The sequence below is a fragment of the Lemur catta genome, chromosome 11 (assembly GCF_020740605.2).
Source record: "Lemur catta isolate mLemCat1 chromosome 11, mLemCat1.pri, whole genome shotgun sequence".
NCBI classification, from domain to species: domain Eukaryota; kingdom Metazoa; phylum Chordata; class Mammalia; order Primates; family Lemuridae; genus Lemur; species Lemur catta.
The window spans coordinates 79,408,229-79,426,792 of record NC_059138.1 but is presented as its reverse complement, the minus strand read 5'-3'; the positions used below and the strand labels follow the sequence as shown (position 1 = coordinate 79,426,792).

Below are 18,564 nucleotides of genomic sequence, written 5' to 3'. Positions count from 1 at the left end.
TGCCCACTGCAGCCCTGGGCCATTTCAATGGGCTGTGTACAGAAGTATTAATAAGTCTGAACATCAACTATTCACTTCCTTTCCCTCTAGGAGACTGATCCTGAATCTTTCTTGGCAGAGCGTTCTTCCTGCACTCATGTCCAGCCTGACTCTTCCCAAAGGATTTAATAACTGGTTGCATGGAAGCTTTATTTATTCATTTATTTGTTTATTTATTTTTGAGAGAGGGTCTGGCTCTGTCACCCTAGCTACAGTGCAGTGGCATCATCATAGCTCACTGCAACCCCAGACTTCTGGCTCAAGCCATCCTCCTGCCTCAGCCTCTCGAGTAGCTGGGACTACAGGGGTGCACCAACACACCCAGCTAATTTTTTCTATTTTTTTGTAGAGACAGGGTCTCACTCTTGCTCAGGCTCAAGGTCTTGCTCAGGTCTCAAACTTCTGATCTCAGATGATCCTCCCGCCTTGGCCTACCAGGGTAGAGTGCTAAGATGCAGGCGTGAGCCACCGTGTCCTGCCAGAAGCCTTATGTTTCTAAAACAAGTTTTCACTAGCCCACCCTAGATGGTCTCTGGATTTACATATAGTTAAGGATAACAACTTTATTTTTCTTGCTCTGGACAAATTCTAGGCCATAGAAACAATGGCAGAGGTTGAAAGGATCATTGGGGAATATAATTCCAATGTTCTTTGAACACTTCCAAATTTGTATTGAAACATGGCCAAACCTGGTTATTACTTGGCTTGAGAGAAGTGATAACGCTGCATGATAACTGAAAAAACTTAGGTACCTAATCGCCAGCATTCAAAGCTACCCATGTTTTCAAGATGTCAATTATTTTTCCTGGCCAGAACTCTGCAGAAGAATTTTTCAAACATGGAGCAGTTTGTGGTAACATCTGGTCCTTTATTTAGTCAATTGGGGAGCTTTCTGCAAACATTTCCCTATGGCTTTGGTTGCCTGCCTCTTCCAGATAACATCTCCTAAACTTTTCCCAGGCAAACTCTATTGCTGGGGTCTCTAACAGAGTAACATAATGAATCAGTTAGATATCGGTTTGTTTATTACTTTGTTTTCTTACCTAATGTAAACAAAACCATTTTTTTCCCAAGTCTTCCTAGAAGTTGCTTTTAGACTTATGTCCAGATTTAGTATAAAAACTCAAAACACTAGGACAAGACTGTGATATTTTCCAGCCTCTGGTGATGGGTTTATGGTGATGCAGCCACAAATGAGCCACACTCGGGCCTGCATGGCAGTTCAGGTTGTGAAGATGAAAGTGAAAGATCTGCCATGAAGACCTCTTTACCCTCTTGCTGTGGCCCCTACATGGCTCACGCCGTCACCGCAGAGCCAAGGGGCAAAGGCAGAAAACCACAAAGCAGAGCCAGGACAGAGCAGCGGGTCCCACTTTAGAGACACCAAAGCTCTTGTGAAAGCCACAGAGTTCAGGATCCTACATCAGACCTAAAGAATCTCAATCTCTTGAGATGACACCAAGAATCTGTAATTTTAAAAGATCCCAAGTGGTTCTTACAGACAAGTTGACCCTGGTCCATGGACAGTGGATTGTTAGAAACAGCACCAGACTTGGAGCCAAATTGGTTTCAAATCCTGGTCCCATCACTTTGGAGCTATGTAGTTATGGGAAAGTTATGCAAATGCTCTGAATACCTTTTCCTGGTGATAAGGCTATCTATGTCATTAAGTTGTTATGAAAATGTAATTTTCAACACAGAGCATATGTGACGGCAAATAGCATGGTGCTTGGCACATCCTAGTTGCACAATAACATGAATCTGCATCTTTATTCACTCATATTGAATGCTACCAACAATAATAGCACCATCGTCAGTAGTGGTGGCTGTAGTAGCAGTAATAGTAGTAATTACTCTCTACTAAACCTTATGCTATAAGCTATAAGTATATTATCTTACTTTATCATCATCATCATCATACTAACCCAATAAGGTTACATATGCTCTTTCTCATTGTGTACATGTGGAAACTAAAGCAGAGAGATGTTAAAAAACCTTACTCAGTTTCCACAGATGGTAAATGCTGGAGCTAAGATTTGACTGTAAAGTATGAGACCCTACTGATTGCCACTGTGCTCAGAGCTGAGTGTACTATTTAGTGACATAAGCTTGCCTAAGACACAGACAAGAAACGGTAAACAGATATGTGATTGCAAAGAGGAAAAAGCTAAGAGGGAAACAAAGAATAAGAATGGAGGATAATGAGGTTGCTGTGATCTGATTTAAAGAGAAAGGAGGAATCATCCCCCAAAAGGTGATATTTACACTAGGACCTGAAGACTGAAAGGAAGGGGCCAGGCTGCAAGGGTTGGGAGGAACATTTCAGGTCAAGGGTATAACAGGGTACACCGAGGTCTCAGTGTTGGACAAAATTTGGTGTGTTTGGGGATCAGTCAGTGTGGCTGCACCTTAGTGCCCAAGGGGGAGAATGTCACAAATGGAGACTGGAAAGATGGGCAGGGGACAGAACAAGAGGAGGACTCACAGGACAAAGTAAGGAATGCAAATTTTATTTGAAATGCAATGAGGACCTGAAGAGCTTTAAACCAATTTATGCTTTTAAAAGATCACTCTCACTGTTGTTTGAAGACTGGATTGAGTAAACATGGGACAAAAGAAAAGATAGAAAAAACAATTATGATACTAGGGTGGTGGTCAGGAAAAGATGATTTACTCTAGGTGACAGGTTCTACTACTATTCTAGAGGTTAAATCAATAGATTATCGAAGAATAATGATCTAAGAGGAGCACAAATGTAGAAGTCAAGAACATAAAGACAGTATTTAAAGCCAGAGGGAATGAATGCAATCTCCTACTGAGTGGAAAGAGAGAGAGAGAGAAATATGAGACTGTGTGAGCTAGAATTGCTATCCAAGGAAACTTGAGTTTCTCCTATATTTAGAGGACCCAGTAAAAAAGACAGAAACATCAACCAGAGGTCTGAGGAAAAGCAATGTGCCCCAGATACCAGGAAAGTGTTGAAGCCATAGGAAGTTGTCACTGGTGTGGAATCTTACTGGGAGGTGGAGGAAGGTTGGAACAGAGAAACAGGCATTTAGTTAGGAGAGGCCCATAGATCTTTTAAATAGCACTGGCAGTGTGGTCATGAGCAAGATTCAGGGTAGAGCTGTCTGAAGACTGCATGGAAAGAGGCAGAAAGATGAGGTTCCAAGAATTTTGACTATAAAAGGGATGAGAGAAACAAGGTAATAGCTGAAGGATATTGCAGAGCCACAGATATTTTCTTTTCTTTTTTCTCTTTTGTTTCTAAGATGGAAAATACAGAAGCCTGTTTGGATAGTGCAGAACGTGACCCAGTAGGGAGGTATAAGGAAAAAGGAGGTGGCACTAAAGGAGCTAAGGACATGTTGAGGTCACAGGGTAGGGGTCCAGACCTCAAGTGGGGGATACTGGCCTTTGAGAAAAAAAGAGCTCTTCCTTTGTAGCAACTGCAAAGAAGAAGAAGACATTGTGAGCAGACGTTGATAGATTTCCAGAACTGGCCGTGTTACCATGAAGCTCATTTGAAGATGCAAATGTTTTCAGTGAAAGAAGAGATAAATATTGCAAGCTGAAAATACAATAAAGAGAGGAGGGTTGGGAGGGTTGGAGAGGAAGACATATGAGATAGTAGCTGTTGAATGAGGCAGACCACCCAGAACTGAGGATGCACAGTCAGGGTAGAGAGCAACATGATGCCGATGACCAGGAATGTGGTGAGACACCAGCCTGCCAAGAGACCTTTCCTTTGGTGATGCTGGCTCTGGGTACAGGCCCCACAGTGGCAGTCTTTACGTTCATCCAGATTTTTTAATTTGCAAAAGCACATATGATGGGGAAAATGGGCAGGAAACTTAGGGTCGTGTTATCCAAACGACATGGAAGAAAATGAAGACAGAAAAGACTTTATGGTAGAAAAAAATAATGTTGAAATGGGTAAGAGGAATCACCTTCATAGTTTGTAAATAGGTCCTCCCTATAAATTAAAACATTTTGGGAAGATATCCTTCATACATACATGCATGGGTGTTTGCTTATTTAACACTTACATGTACTTTCTATGTCCCAGAACTGAGCTAAGTGCTTTACTCAGTCAGGCTTTGGAACCTTATAAGAACTCCATGAAGGAGAAACCTTTGCTATACAATTTTACAAATGAGAAAACTAAGCAGAGAGTACTTAGGTAACTTTCTCAGGGTCACACATTTAGTAAATGCCACAGGATTAGAACTCACAGACTCTTGCTTCAGAGTTCATGCTCTTATTTATGTGCATAAAACTATTTTAATGAATTATTCTACTAGTATATCATGTACATGATAAAACACATGCCAAAAGATGAGTTGCAAAATAAATGGAAGTTGGATTATTTTCTCCCCACAGTCTAATAAATTTTCTCCTGCAATGCCTAAGCTGTATGCACTTTGGAGATCGATATTAAGGGTATAGGTGAAGTCTGTGTACAGTATTATTTACACAGTTGAGCCAGAAGGCTACAAGGTTGTGGTTAGAGAGTAAGGTTAAGCATTTGTAATTTTAGGAGTGGATTAGTTTATACTGATGATAGGTCCAGGGTGTGACCTTGGAATTTTGTGGCTAAAGAGCAGTAATGGAAAGTTCTTTGTGACAAGAAGATAAAGGAGTTCAGAACACAGGGCTTAACCAGGTCATCCACACAAACACTGAAGTTTCTGAGAATGAAAACAGGAGTTAAGATGGAAGGTAAGACTGCACCCTATCTGTCAGTGTCTTTACAAAAGGAAGGGGGAAAACCAGGACATCAACTGATGAAAGTAATGGAGAAAGGAAATGGTGGAAGGATTGTCCACAACAGATGCAGACCTAATTGTTGAAACACAATTAGGATGATTCATCCTGCCGGGAATTTTAGGATGTCTGGTGGTGGAGGGGTGCAGTATTGACTATAAAGAAAAGGTGGCCTTAGTAGGCAGAAAGACTCGGGAGTACTCAAGGCTGCAATCAGAAGATGCACAGGCAGGAGGAGATCCTAACTTTGCCTGCAGCATCGAGGAAGGATTCACAGAGACACTAACACTGTGCTTGACTTGACTTTGGCAGAAAGACAAAGTGTCAGCCACATAGACATGGGGAAGAAAGGCACTAAAGTGAAAGACTCAGCATGGACAGACATTAGGACAAGAGAAAATATGGTATTAATATAGGTTCCGTATTTCTTGAGTGTAGATTATTAGGGAGTAGATTTGGGGAGAGAGAGGTGAGACTGAGGAAGTAGGAAGAGGCCAGATCATGAAGAGAATTGCATATCATTTTAAGAAAGCTGAGATTTATCCTCTATCTGATGGGGACCCATAGAAACATTCCGAGCTGCCGTGAATTATAGTCGGACTTAAACCTGGAGCAGTGCTGAGGTCTGATTGAATGGGGTTAGGCTGGAAGGAAGGAAATCAGTAGGAAGCTTTGAAATAGTCCTGCAAGACATGATGAAGGCCCAAAGCAGGGAAAGTAAAGGGTAGATTTAAAAAATAAGTTAAGTTTCAACTTGCTGAATATTAAGCACCAGTTGATTTGGCCAGTTTCTCATGAAGCTATGTAGCATCTTAAGATCTTCATAATATCCACAATAAAAGTCTAGTTTTTCATTATACCCCTGCAATTTCAGTACCAATACAAGTTACATCTATGGATTTCAATTGTCAAAATGTTAAACATGTTGCATTTGTACAGTGTTTGAGGATTCAGTGCAAGATTGCACTCCTATAGCTACAAATACAGATTCATAAAGGGTAGACAGGAAACCAAAGATAAAATGAAAAGCCAAAACATTAAAAATTTCCAGCCAGTCTATACAATATCCTCTCTCTAGGGTTAAGAGAAAATTTTAAAGCAATAAGTATTTATCCTATTGTGAGATTGTTTCTGTATTATAGTAGAGAGTGCAAAATTTCCTTGTGTCTGCATTTCAGTAGCTGTGATGCCTCATAAGAACTATTGTTTTCCCCACCTATGGCTCCAATAATTCCTCAGGAAATGGAGCTGAAAGCTCAACATTAAGTAGCTCCTAATGTCTAGATTTTATCTCTAATACCCTATGTATTTGACTCCAGTAGAGCTGTTTCTTGTGTATTGTCATCTCAAATCCGGATCAAATTTGAAACAGGGCACTGCTTGCATTATTTTGATTACTGATGTCACCTGTCTTGGCTGATTTAGCAGAAACTGACTTCTTTTGTGTAATTCCTCATTTCGTTTTAGAACATCATAAATTATTAATATTTCTTAATTTTTATTCTTCCTTTGAAAATTCATAGTTTCAGTAGTTTTGTAAAATTAGAATAACTTGTATATAATCTTTCTGTCTGATTTCTTCTTAACCCTCAGAATTTCCACTTGAATGTATGAAATGGTTCACTTTAAAAAAATGAGATGAGAAATTATAGTAATATTTAGGAGGAAGACATGGCAAGACTTATTGATGAATATTTATGGGATCAGAAAGAGGGAGAAGCCCACAATGACCAGCAGGTTCCAGGTGCCTGGATGTTGGTCCTGTTCACAAATGCAGGAAAGACCAGGGGTGGGGGGGGCAGCAAAGTTAGAAAGTGTTGACTTCTACTTGGTGAGTGTTGGGTTTGACAATTATGACTATTGTATTATAATTATTATTATTGAGGACCAAAGGGAAGAACTCCAGGTGGCTACCTAAGAGGGCTGGGATTCCAGAGGAAGAGAACTCATCTTCTTTATTGGCTCTTCCAGCAGAGAAAAGAAATTTCTGTCACTTCTAGAAGCCTCTAGAAGAAAATGTATTCCCCTGTCTTGTTTGGCCTGAATTGGACCACCTGCCCTTCCAGGATCTGACATGGTCACTGGATATGGAATACATTTTTTTTTTAAGACAATTCGCCATCCCTGAAGCTGAAAGTGGCTAAGTCTTACCCAGACCACATGCTGACCCTGGAGAAAAGGCAGCTTCCCCAAAACACAACTCCATCAGATATCCTCCACATGCACTCCACCAGTGTGAGCAACAGGAAGAAGTAATAAATAAACCTTTACCCCATCTCCCAAGGATCACACCGACCATGGTATCACAGAGAAGGGAATTCTACCTCTGCCTAGGGGCACTGAGAAAGGTTTGATAGAAGAGGTGATGTTTGAATTGGGTTCTTCAAGACTGTGAAGAGGTTTCCCAAACAATGGAAGTTGATGAGCAAGGGTATGCCAACAGTGAAAAAGGTGCTCAAAAGCAGGAGATCTAGACAGCAAGACCTGATTGGGCTTGTTTGGGGAATTTCTCTCACCTGTGATTCAAACACCATTCTGTTTTGGCAACAAAATGTCTTGTTTCTATGCAGAGAATTATATAGCATTGTCTTGATCCATTTCATCTAGGTTTCTATTATAATTTTTAATTTTCATTCCATCCATTTTTGACAGCAGAAAAACAGAAGAGATGTGTGTGTTGCATGAGGTTATTGAATAAAACTACTGTCATTGTAAGTTTTGCCCAGTATGACTCAAATGTGGACCCAAAAGGGTCTTTGATACTAGCTTTGGGAACTTGAGAAGCTTAACCTCTCTGCACCTCAATTTTCTCATCTAGGAAATGAGAGGTAATAATACCTTCCCTGCAGACTCATTGTTAGATTTAAGTACTGTAACATAGGCAAAGTACCCTGTAGATTATATCTCTCTATCTGAATCAGAACAATTATGACTATTGTATTATAATTATTATTATTGAGGACCAAAGGGAAATGAACCAAGAAGAGCAGTTATAGGATCTTTTTCAGAAGCAAAGTTGCAGTGACCAGACTACAAACAGATGAAGCAGCAGGTGCCAGCCCTCCGAGCAGGCTGAGTGCATTGCCTCTTAGTCTTTTGGTTATGTAGGAGATAATCCATCAACTGATTCTGTCAAGGACAAAAGTGCCACAGCCACAAAAGAAAGAAGACAGAAAATTGTCTTTATCAGTAGCACAAATGGTATTTTGCTTACGGAGCTAACAATAACTGAGTTCCTCAGTGCAGAGGACCCTGCCCTTGGCATTTTCATGTTATCTCATTTAAGCCCCAAAACAATCACATAAGGAATCATCCTATTTACAGATTGGAGAACTGAGGCCCAGAATGCCCAAAGTCATGCTAGTAGCAAATGGCAGAACCAGGATCAAATTTCTGACTCCAAACTCAAGCTCTTCCTGTTATATGATTGTGCATCTTCTTCTGCAGTGTTTCTCCTAGAGTGATCCTCAGACCAGCAGCATTAGCATCACCCGGGAACTCACTAGAAATGTAAATTCTGGAGCCTCTCTCTACCCACTGAATCAGATACTTGTAGGTGGACTTAGCCATGTGCTTTAACAAGCTTGCAGGAAATGGATATGGGAAAGTGAAATCAGAGTGCAAAGGGAGCAGAGAAAAGGGTGGAGGGAGAATAGTTAGATAAAGCAGCTTTTGGGTTAGGTAAACAGGGCTTGGACAGGTGGAAGAATAAGATTGAAGGGTTGTTCCAAATAGGACAAGTACAAACAGAAGCAAAGAGGCAGGAAGAAGGGATGTGTTTGGAAAATGGTGAGACGCAGGGAGATTGGTGCTCCCAGCCTGGGAAGAAGAAGGGGAGTCTGGATTAGCAGAGAGGGCCAGTGTGTAATGAGTTTCTGTTTTATTTTTCAGCCACTGAAAGTGGTCAAGGGTTTTAAATCTGTGCCGTTGCATGCAGGGTGCGGGCAGAACACAGTCTGCCTCACCAACCAGCCTTACGGGTATACAGGTCTGTTTCCGCCAAGGAGCACCAAGAATACCTGCAAGGAAATGTCGTGTCTTAAGCACCTGTGTTGTGTTAGCCACTATGTCAGGTGCATTCCTCCTATTGGCTGGTTTCTTGCTCACCGACAGCTTCTGGAGTTGGTATAATCTTCACGGAGCAGAAGAAGAAACTGAGGCTCACAGAAGCATATGCAGTGCATGCCTTGCTACAACAGGATGTGAGATACCCTAAATAGGACAGGTTGTGTATGTTTTCCATCCATCTATTCTGTCATCCTGCCATCAATTCATCTGTCCATCCTGGGCTTGGCTTCATAAAGAATTTGAGGACCATCATTATGTATCTGCCCTAGTTCTAAAGGCTTGCCTTTATGCCTTTCTCCCTGCTCATGACTATGAATCTACCCTACTTGCCAATCCCTAAAGTAAGTCATGAACAGCAGTCAGCCTGTGAATCGACCACTCCAAATGCCAGTCTGTCTTTCTCCCTTGCTTTCTCTACCTTTTCCTCACTCCTTGGCCTCCTACCACTTTTTCTTTGGTTTCTGCCTGCCCTCCCAATCCCTGTCCCTGAACTCTTGCCTCTATGTCTCTCTCCTGGATTCCTACTTTGGCTTTTTTGGATTGCTTTTGCTGCCTGCTCTCCTTGGTATTGGATCTTATTCTTAAAGCTTATTCTTTTTTTTTTCTTTTTTTTTTGAGACAGAGTCTCACTTTGTTGCCCGGGCTAGAGTGAGTGCCATGGTGCCAGCCCAGCTCACAGCAATCTCAATCTCCTGGACTTAAGCGATCCTACTGCCTCAGCCTCCTGAGTAGCTGGGACTATGGGACTAAAGGCATGCACCACCATGCCTGGCTAATTTTTTCTATATATATTTTTAGTTGTCCAGATAATTTATTTCTATTTTTAAGTAGAGACGGGGTCTCGTTCAGGCTGGTCTCGAACTCCTGACCTCGAGCGATCCACCCGCCTCGGCCTCCCAGAGGGCTAGGATTACAGGCGTGAGCCACTGCCCCCGGCCTTAAAGCATTGCTTTAGCAATCTTAAGAACCCAGCTGTTGACATTTCTTACTGCCTCGGAGAGGATCAGTGAACTCTTGTCCTAAATCCTTATATCCATTGTATCCTTGTATCTTTGCCCTTAAACACTCAGCCATCTCCTTGTAGGGCCAGCAAATTTTGATAGTGATAACCCCACTGGTTTGGAGCTCAGATTTGCTGATGGCAAGCTGCCATCTGCTCTGGTTTCTGTTCTTAGTCTCATTTAAATTCCTCTTTGCCTGCTGTGTCTCCAGTGTTAGGCTCTGACCCATCTTTTCCTTTCTAAGGTATAATTTGTCTTACTTCCTAAATTCTCCCTGGGGTATAATCTGATCTTTCTCCTCCTCTGCTTGTGGCTTCAACACATCCATCCCACTGCTTCAGATGCTAGTGAACTTGCCCTGATTCACAGTCCAAACGGGGACAAGGCCCTGGAAAGAAACAGGCTGGGGGTAAACCTGAACATAAAAAAACTTGTTTCTTCACTCTCCTATACCCTTAAATCTCTGAAGAGCTAGAGGTCTAGATCAGAGAGAGAATCCTGTGGTGTTGGATTGGAATTGGAGATATCATTGCAAACTTATTTTCTATCTAATGATGCTGAATGAGACTAATCACTCATTACATTTGAGATCCTCTTTCCTTCTCTTCTTAAGTAACCTTGATGGTACGCAGGAAAGCACTTCTGGATACCCTATGAGAAGAGGAGCTATTTCAGAGTCACTTTAAATTAGTTAAGGAATTGGAGAGAGCCTATTGTAATTTTCTCTATTCCAGCAATCCATATCCAGTGAGTTATAATCTTTTAATATCAGAACACTTAAAAAAAGGAGTGAGGCCTATTTAATGGATATAATGGTGATAGCAATTTCAATAACCATAGTCATGATCATCAGAATAGCTAACATTAATTGAACATTTACTATGTTTTGCTATGTTACATTATATTCACCATGTTTCATTAGTAAGTACTTTACTTGTAATAATTCCATGAATTCCCCATACTAACCTTCTGAAAGAGTGTGAGTTTTGCTGGGGAAAACGTAGCCCAGCGTGATTGTTAGGCTTAGGCCATGGGGAGTTGGCTGGGCACATAGAAAGGCCCTTTCAAAGTGAAACTACCTTCATCTATTGACTAGTGTTGAGGGCCTGGCCCTCAGCCACATAGGCTCATAAAAACATTCTCATCTATGAAATGCTGATCCAGGCTGGAAAAAAATTTACCAAAGATTAATAAGTCAGAATCACAATTTATCTATTTCCAATATGAAATAGCTGTCCCACAACTTAGACATTCATGTCACCCTGACTAGCATGTTCCCTCCCTGTAGGCAGCTCTGTCAGAAAGCCAGGTGACAGCAAGGAGGCTGACGTTTGCTGAGCCAGGGAGTTTGGCAGGACTTGACTGTTAATTGGCCTCAGGTCATTTTAGCCCAACACATCAGTTTGTTTTGTTTTCCATTTCTTAGTTTCCTATATTTATACAGATAAAGATATAGAGACTGTTATTTTAAAAACAACAATAATGCAAGCACTAGGCTTGGAATAAACCAAGACTGCACACCCTGCCTAAAAGGGGCAGATGCTACTCAGATCCAGCCAAACATTACCATGTGGGAATAAAGAGTTTCCAGGTCTTTTCGTTTTTCAAGGGAAGTCACAGAACTGAATTTCTCCCCCCCCCACTAATTCATCTGAATCTTTCTTGTCAACAAAAGAGAGCTGAAATTTAATAACTTCAATCTAGAAATTTAATAGCATCCACACACATGACTGACATGTCAAATATAAATATATACTCATTAAAATATCTGTTCAAGATTTAGGGCTTGGTTTAATGTACCACAGTTCTTTCCCAGGTTCTTAGTTTTCAGAAGTTTTTTTTTTTTATAAATAGCAATTTATATGAATATACATGTTTCTCAGCATAGTTGTACCCTCACTCCCTTCCACTAAAGGAAAGATTTATAAAACATATATATAAGTCTGATTTTTAAACACCATACAGGACAAAAAACACCTCTCTTTAAGTCAGGTATGGCCCGCAGGCTGCCAGGCTGGGACCTTCGGGCTGTATCCAGCAGCCAACACCTTCTCCTCTGCAAACCACATTGCTTCCCACTGGGGCAGGTGTGGTAACAGGATTCCTGCTCACATCTCCAACCATGCAGACAGGGGCCTTTGTTCTCTCCAGAGGCATCTAAGGATAGAGGCAATAAAAATCACATATGAGACTTTAATTATCCAAATGGCCCTTTTAGCGCTAAGTTTCATCTTAACAGTTGTATCTAACAGGCTTTTGATCTCCCTCAGGGTACTGCTTCCTGATTAAAAGTCTTTTCTGCCTTTCAAAATTCCTCAGCCAGTTTTCATGTTCTCTGCCAGCTAATTTGGCTGGCTTTCTCTGCTTCCTTCGCAAGCCCATTGGGAATACACCAAACCCGAGAAACAATGGGCTTGCTCTGAATAATGTCCTCCCTTTTCTAGAAGTCTGCATTCCCACAAGGTGCTCGGTGCACCCTGTCCTGTAAACGTTAACCCAGTCGCACTCCCTGCCAGTCTGAAAGCCTCCAAACAAACCCAAGTGTTCATTTCCTCTCCTCAATTATTTAATTTTTTTAAACCAAAGTAGTAAACTAATTTGAGTTGGAAAAAAATCTATTTTTACAGCTAGCGAATCAGAATTCAAAATCTCTTTTGAATTGAACCCAGACAAAGTTTCATTCTGTTTGGGACTCTGATTCAGACCATTTTTGAAAGGGGATCTTAGCGACTCCAACATGGCTCAGGAGGAGTCTGCCTGATTCTCTCCTCCGGTTCCCTGAATTCCCTTTAGGTTATCACTGAGACATACTGGAGAGGTCACAAACATTGTGTGTGTCCATCCTTGTGAGATAGCATATTCTTTCTTGACGTTTGGGGTCACATCTTCCTCAGCTTGCTGCCTGATACAGAGTAGATGAATTCTAAGATGACTTTCTCTTCCACATGGTTCTGGTGTTTATTGCACTTAAACTCCCCATCTGTACCCTAAGATCAAATCCTAAAAGATCTGAATTCCCCTAAGAAGATCATATTTGAATACGTAAGTAGGCTTTTCCAGAGAACGAGGCAAATCTCCTGGACTAACTAGACATTTCTTCTTATAACCTGGATTTCTAAAACATAAAAACATTTTCTAAACACATGGAGACCAACCAGATGGAAAAATTAAGCTCAATTTAGACCCCAAGTTGTTTCTTAAAATAAACTTTTACAGCATATGTAAAAGGTACAGAAATAATTTCAGAAAAGAGAATACATTTCTCTTGGATTCTTAGAAGGGTGGCAATTGTCATGTGGACTCCCAAAGGCTAGGAGTGGTAGCCAGGGAATGGGGACGCTGCAGCTGAGGGGTGAGGGGCTGGTGTGTGAGGGGAGAGATTAAAAAAAGGTAATACCCAGCGTGCCTTTCAGAGTAGATGTCCCTAGAGTCACCAGTATACAGTGCTCAGACCACCATGGCTTGCAAAGCCTAGAAGATCTTATTAACCCTCTTTTCAAAATGGGAACAAAACAGACAACTGACCTAATGCCTCTCAAAAGACTTGAGTGGGCAAATGTCTCAAGTCCAGAGCTCTCTCCCAGTGCACTTTGGTTACCCTTCACAAACCCACTTGCACTCCCATAATCACAGGAACCTAAATCTCAGGCTGAGTGGTGACAGCATTGTCAGAAGTGTGGGATATTCTCCCTCTCAGTGGATGGCAGCTTTCTCCAAATAGCAAAACCAAAAGTCATTCTTTGATATCTTTCTATTCCCAATCACTTATGTCTAGCCAAATAAAGAGTCCATTCACTTCCCTGCATTGCCCTGCAGCAGTACCACTTATAGTTGTAGTGGTGGGCAGGTTTCTGTAGAAGCTAATAACATGAACTAGACAAAATTGCCTGGGTTTGAGTCTGAATCTTATTAGCCATATGAATTTGCAAAAGTTACTTACCTTATTGGTGCCTCTATTTGCTTCTCTGTAAAATGGGAATGACATGTAAGTAACTACATTGTAGAACTTGGAGGATTAAATGAGTGAATACATGAAAAGGGCTCAGAGCAGTGCCCTGTGCTCACAGTGTTTGTGAGACTTGGTTCCCAAGACAAGGTGGGGTTCCTCAAACATTGGAAACTGGCTGGGGGAAGCCACAGGACTCAAGTTTTGGAGGGTCCTCAGAGATGGAACTTTGAGCATTTATCAAAATATGGCAGATCAGTGATTACACATTTAACTGTGTCACTATTAACGTCCAAGTTCTCAGAGGGAATAGAAAAAAGAGTCGTAACCAATGTTTCACTGAATCATGTGTCAGGCCATTTTTGCTTTTTCATTAAATTAGATCAATCCCACTGTGCTACAGCATGTCCCTGGTTAAAAAGCCAGAACAAACCCCCTTCACTAGGAGGTGAAGCCTGACCCAAGCCATCATCCAAGATGATTTCCTGTGACAGCTATTGCCCCTTGCCAATTGCTAATGGGAATGGGAATGGATGCTCACCTGTGGACAGCGTGTCAATTGAGTTCCCAAATCTGGGATCTGGTCCCCATACTTTAGCCCCAAACTATGTACATATTAGCTCACTCAGAGATGGTCACTTTCTGTGATGGATTTATTTTGACCAGATACACATGACACCAAAGCATAAACTGGATAATTTCAATTTATTATTTATAATAAGGACCTTTGGTGTTTTTTTCAGGGCCACCTCTTGTCAGCATTAATAGTAACAACAGTGACAACAGCTGTTGCTTATTGAGCACTTACTAGTATGGGGTGTTTCCTATTTATAATCTAACTTAATACTCAATAACACCATGAGATATGTACTTCACCCCATAGAAAATGAAAATAAACCTACACTAGCTTAAATAATTGTCCTGAGTTTGTAATACTAGCCAAGATTCTTTCAGTTGCTGGAGATGGGAAATCAATGTGGGAATGCTTAGGAAAAGAGGGTGTTGGGGGTAGGGTGGGAGAGGCCCAGCAACCAGGGGAAGACCCTAGCCTACAGCTATCCATAAAAAAATACTGAAGGACCAGGGACTCAGGAACAGGACCTGGGGATGCTCCATGCCACCAGGGCCAATAGCTCACACCCTCTGTCCCCATCCATGCATTCTGCTTGCCCCTCTGTGGTGGTCTTTTGCAGATCGGCTTTCACATATGATATGCTGGTACCTGCAACTCTAATATCAAAACTCCCAGAGAAGACCTCTGAAGGTCCTGGTGTGTGTGGGTCATGGCCCTTTTCCTTGGACCTGTCCAGGAAGATATTGTATGATGGGGAATACGGGAGAGGCTGACCAAAGGGAAGGGCACCCCATTACAAAAGGAGATGGCAAAAGGAGAAGGGAAAAGAGTATAGCAGACAAAAGGAGTAGTTTCAGTGTCCACTACATTTGCACAGTAATGTGGCAATATTAACACTACAAATTCACCTGTTCTTATTCAAAAGCCTGCCACTGTTGTATCTGTCCCATGTCCTTTCATTTCCCCACAGGGCTTGGCATGGAACAGGCTCTCAGTGAACATTTGTCAAATGGCCTCGGTTTTGATGTAAACTCACAGGCACGTCCTGGACATAAATGAATCGAGAGGTGTGTACACCACACCTTGGAAAGTCAGATTATGAAACGCAGTTAGTCAAAATTTCTGATTCCCTTTTGTGTTTAGTAGTTCTCTATTTTTTAATTCTTTCCCTGTGCAAAGAGAAGGATTGAAGCTCTGAGGTTGAACTTGAAGCTCACAATGCTTTCAGTCTTCTTTCTTCTCACAAGTGGGCTTTCCTGGAGCTGCTAACTTGCTGTTTCCGTCATCAGAACTTCAAGTACTGCCACAGAAATGAGTATGTGAATTCTGAACAGCCCTTCACGCTCAGCTCTCAGTCTTTTCTGCTAATGTGTTTATCCCAAGGGAATAAAGATATACACGAAAAGAGGAACTTCAAATTCTGTGTTGACTTATTCCCTGGCCCAGGAGCCCCTTTGATTAAATATTATTCACTGCCAAACTTGACTTGAGTGGAGGCTAAAAAAACCCTCTGTGGAAACCACTTTCAATTAGGTGACTCTTACTTTGAATGTACGGAACTAAAATCTCAGCAATCACTGCACCTCATTACCTGTATATCCCTGGGCTCGACCTGGTGCTAATTTTCTTGGCATGCAGTATCTTTCTGGATGGCTTGGATAAGTGGTCTTTTTGTGCAGACAGGCTCATTTGCTGGACACAGGGGAGTAATCAATAAATATCGCACCAGTTTGGAATAACTGATTGGAGAAATACTGAATTAGTGAGTTTATTTAAAAAGAAAAAATATAGTGCTATCCCAGACTATTTCACAGTGTAAAAGCATTTTAAACCAGAAACTCTTAACTGATCAGGTTACTTGGAAGGGCTGATTAATCCAGCTATAGTTTACCAATGCACTGAGGTTCTGCACTCAAGGTTTTAGGCTTCGTGTTTGTCTCAATGTGCAGTTTGCTGCCCGTGGCTCTTTGGAACGAATATAACCTTTGGAAAAGACAAGTGGGCTCAGAAAATAAATACAAACACTCTCACATGCTAGGTGTCTTCATCACCATCAAGAAAACCTTAATTTTGACACTGATAACTGAGTTTGTGCCATGATGGAGGACTGCAGGAAGGTAAATGAACATTGCCTGGTGTCCTCCTGCTACCTAGGAAATGATAAGGACTTAGTTTCAATAACAGCTTTAGTAATACCATTTTGTCCCTTAATTCTTGTTATGAAGCGTCTCATCAAATCTGTATGTCCTTGGTCAGCGATTTACCACTTGCTGTCCACTTAACCTCGAGAAATAAACTCTCCAAGCTGCAGTTTCCTTATCTATAAGAAATAGGATAGTAACAGTGACGTCACAGAATTGTTAGTGAGGATTAAATAAGATTCAGTGTGCACAGGCACCTGGCAATTAGTATGCACCTAATAAATACTAGCTATTAGTACCATATGGTGGGAAAAGCTCAAAGAAAGACACTGTGACCTGAAGGTAAAGGAGTAGTTATATACTAAATAAACTCCTCTGTAAATTTATAAATGCAAGATCTTCTAATGATGGATTTTATATGAGTCACAAACAGACAATACTCCAGTAAACTAGTATTTACAAGGGGCTTAAATGATGTCTGGTACATTTTTAATACCATTATTATTATTATTAGGAAACTTTATCCCCTCATATCCTCACGTATTCCCATCCCATGTAGTCTCTGTGTTCATTCCTATAAGCAGCCATCTGTCATGTGATCACTCACAGACACACCTTGCACTCATCTGGGTAGGTGATCCCACTGAGGGGCCAGCCCACCTGGGCTTACACAAGCAGAGATTAGCAAGGTGTGTTCCAACCTAGAGGGCTCAATTATTGATTCTCTATAGGCCAAAATGTCTTTTTTTTAAACCAAGTCCAGGAAACTCGTGCATACTTTCCCGCTTGTCCATTGTCTTCTTTACCTATTGATATCTGACATGGTGCATGATCCTGGGGAAGCGAGGACTCACCTGACGGAAGTATGTTCCCATAATTCCAGAGTCCGTCTGCCCTTGTTGGAAGAAACTTATCATTCTATTGACTGTCCAACTAGATTTTCCATCAGGCAATAATACACACATGCAAATTACGTTTCTAGACACCCTCTGGGTAAACCAGCGGTTCCTTTCTTTCTCAGTTGCCCTTAGCGTGGTTAGTTCAGTAGAAATCCAATCCCCTGTGCCTAAACTGGGTTTTATTCAATAAGCATGCATTTGGTGAATGAGAGTGGATGTTTTTCTGAGCTACTTATCCAGATGGCAACCTCTGAATACTACCAGTTCTTCACTTCTTCAGGTCACTTGCCCATGAAGATTCAAACAAAATTGTCTCAAACTACCATAACAATATAGTGGGAAACAAAGCACCCTCAACTATCAGAGAGAGAAAGCTGGGGCAGGGGAGGTAACATTTTCTCTAGACCTCTTGACTCTCATTTCCTGCTTCTACTGAAATTTTTCTGATTTGCCTTTCTTTTCCTATATAATATCTTTCTATGCCCCCTCCCCACAAAAACTGGATAGCTGCCAATTTTTTTTAGCTCCTGAAAGTATCTTTGAGTCCAGGTAATGTTTAGGACATTTTACTGCAGGTTCATGGTAATGGAGAGGGGCCACGTCCCCAAATCACATAGTAAATTACTTAAAATTGTATCTTAAACATCCCTGGGTTAAAAAGAGCTTTAATCATTCTCGTCACCAGTGTTCAGATCTCCTACCAATATTCTGGAGTTTCATCTCTCCTTAAATCTTCATTCCCCTTCATCTAGCTCACTCACCTTAACCCCGTATTCTGACAAATGCACGGATAAATGGCAAAGCACTTTTACTACCTGTGTGCATCACTCCAGCAGCGTCATCTCCGTCCCCCAGTGCTGGTGTTTCTTCACGTAGAAGCCAGGTTCTCCTAGAGAGGAATTCCGCCATTGCCTCTTAAACGAACCATGTTTTTCTTTCTTCAAACACTTGCAAGCTGTGTCCTGTTAGATTTGCAGTTGTCATTATCAAGCACTTTCTTTTTTATCTCTTGAAATCCGTTTTCATATTTGTTCCACACAGCTAAGTCACAGCTACTGAGTTGATCTTCACGTTTCAGTAGAGGAGAGATAATTCTTATCTTCATTCTATTCTGCTTCCACACAGAGCC

At 41.4% G+C, this 18,564-nt stretch overlaps 1 pseudogene; it reads right to left on the bottom strand.

Annotated features, from left to right (window-relative positions):
• Positions 1-18,344, bottom strand: part of LOC123646995 — a 43,019-nt pseudogene extending 24,675 nt beyond the window's left edge.
• Between the last annotated feature and the right edge of the window lie 220 nt (positions 18,345-18,564).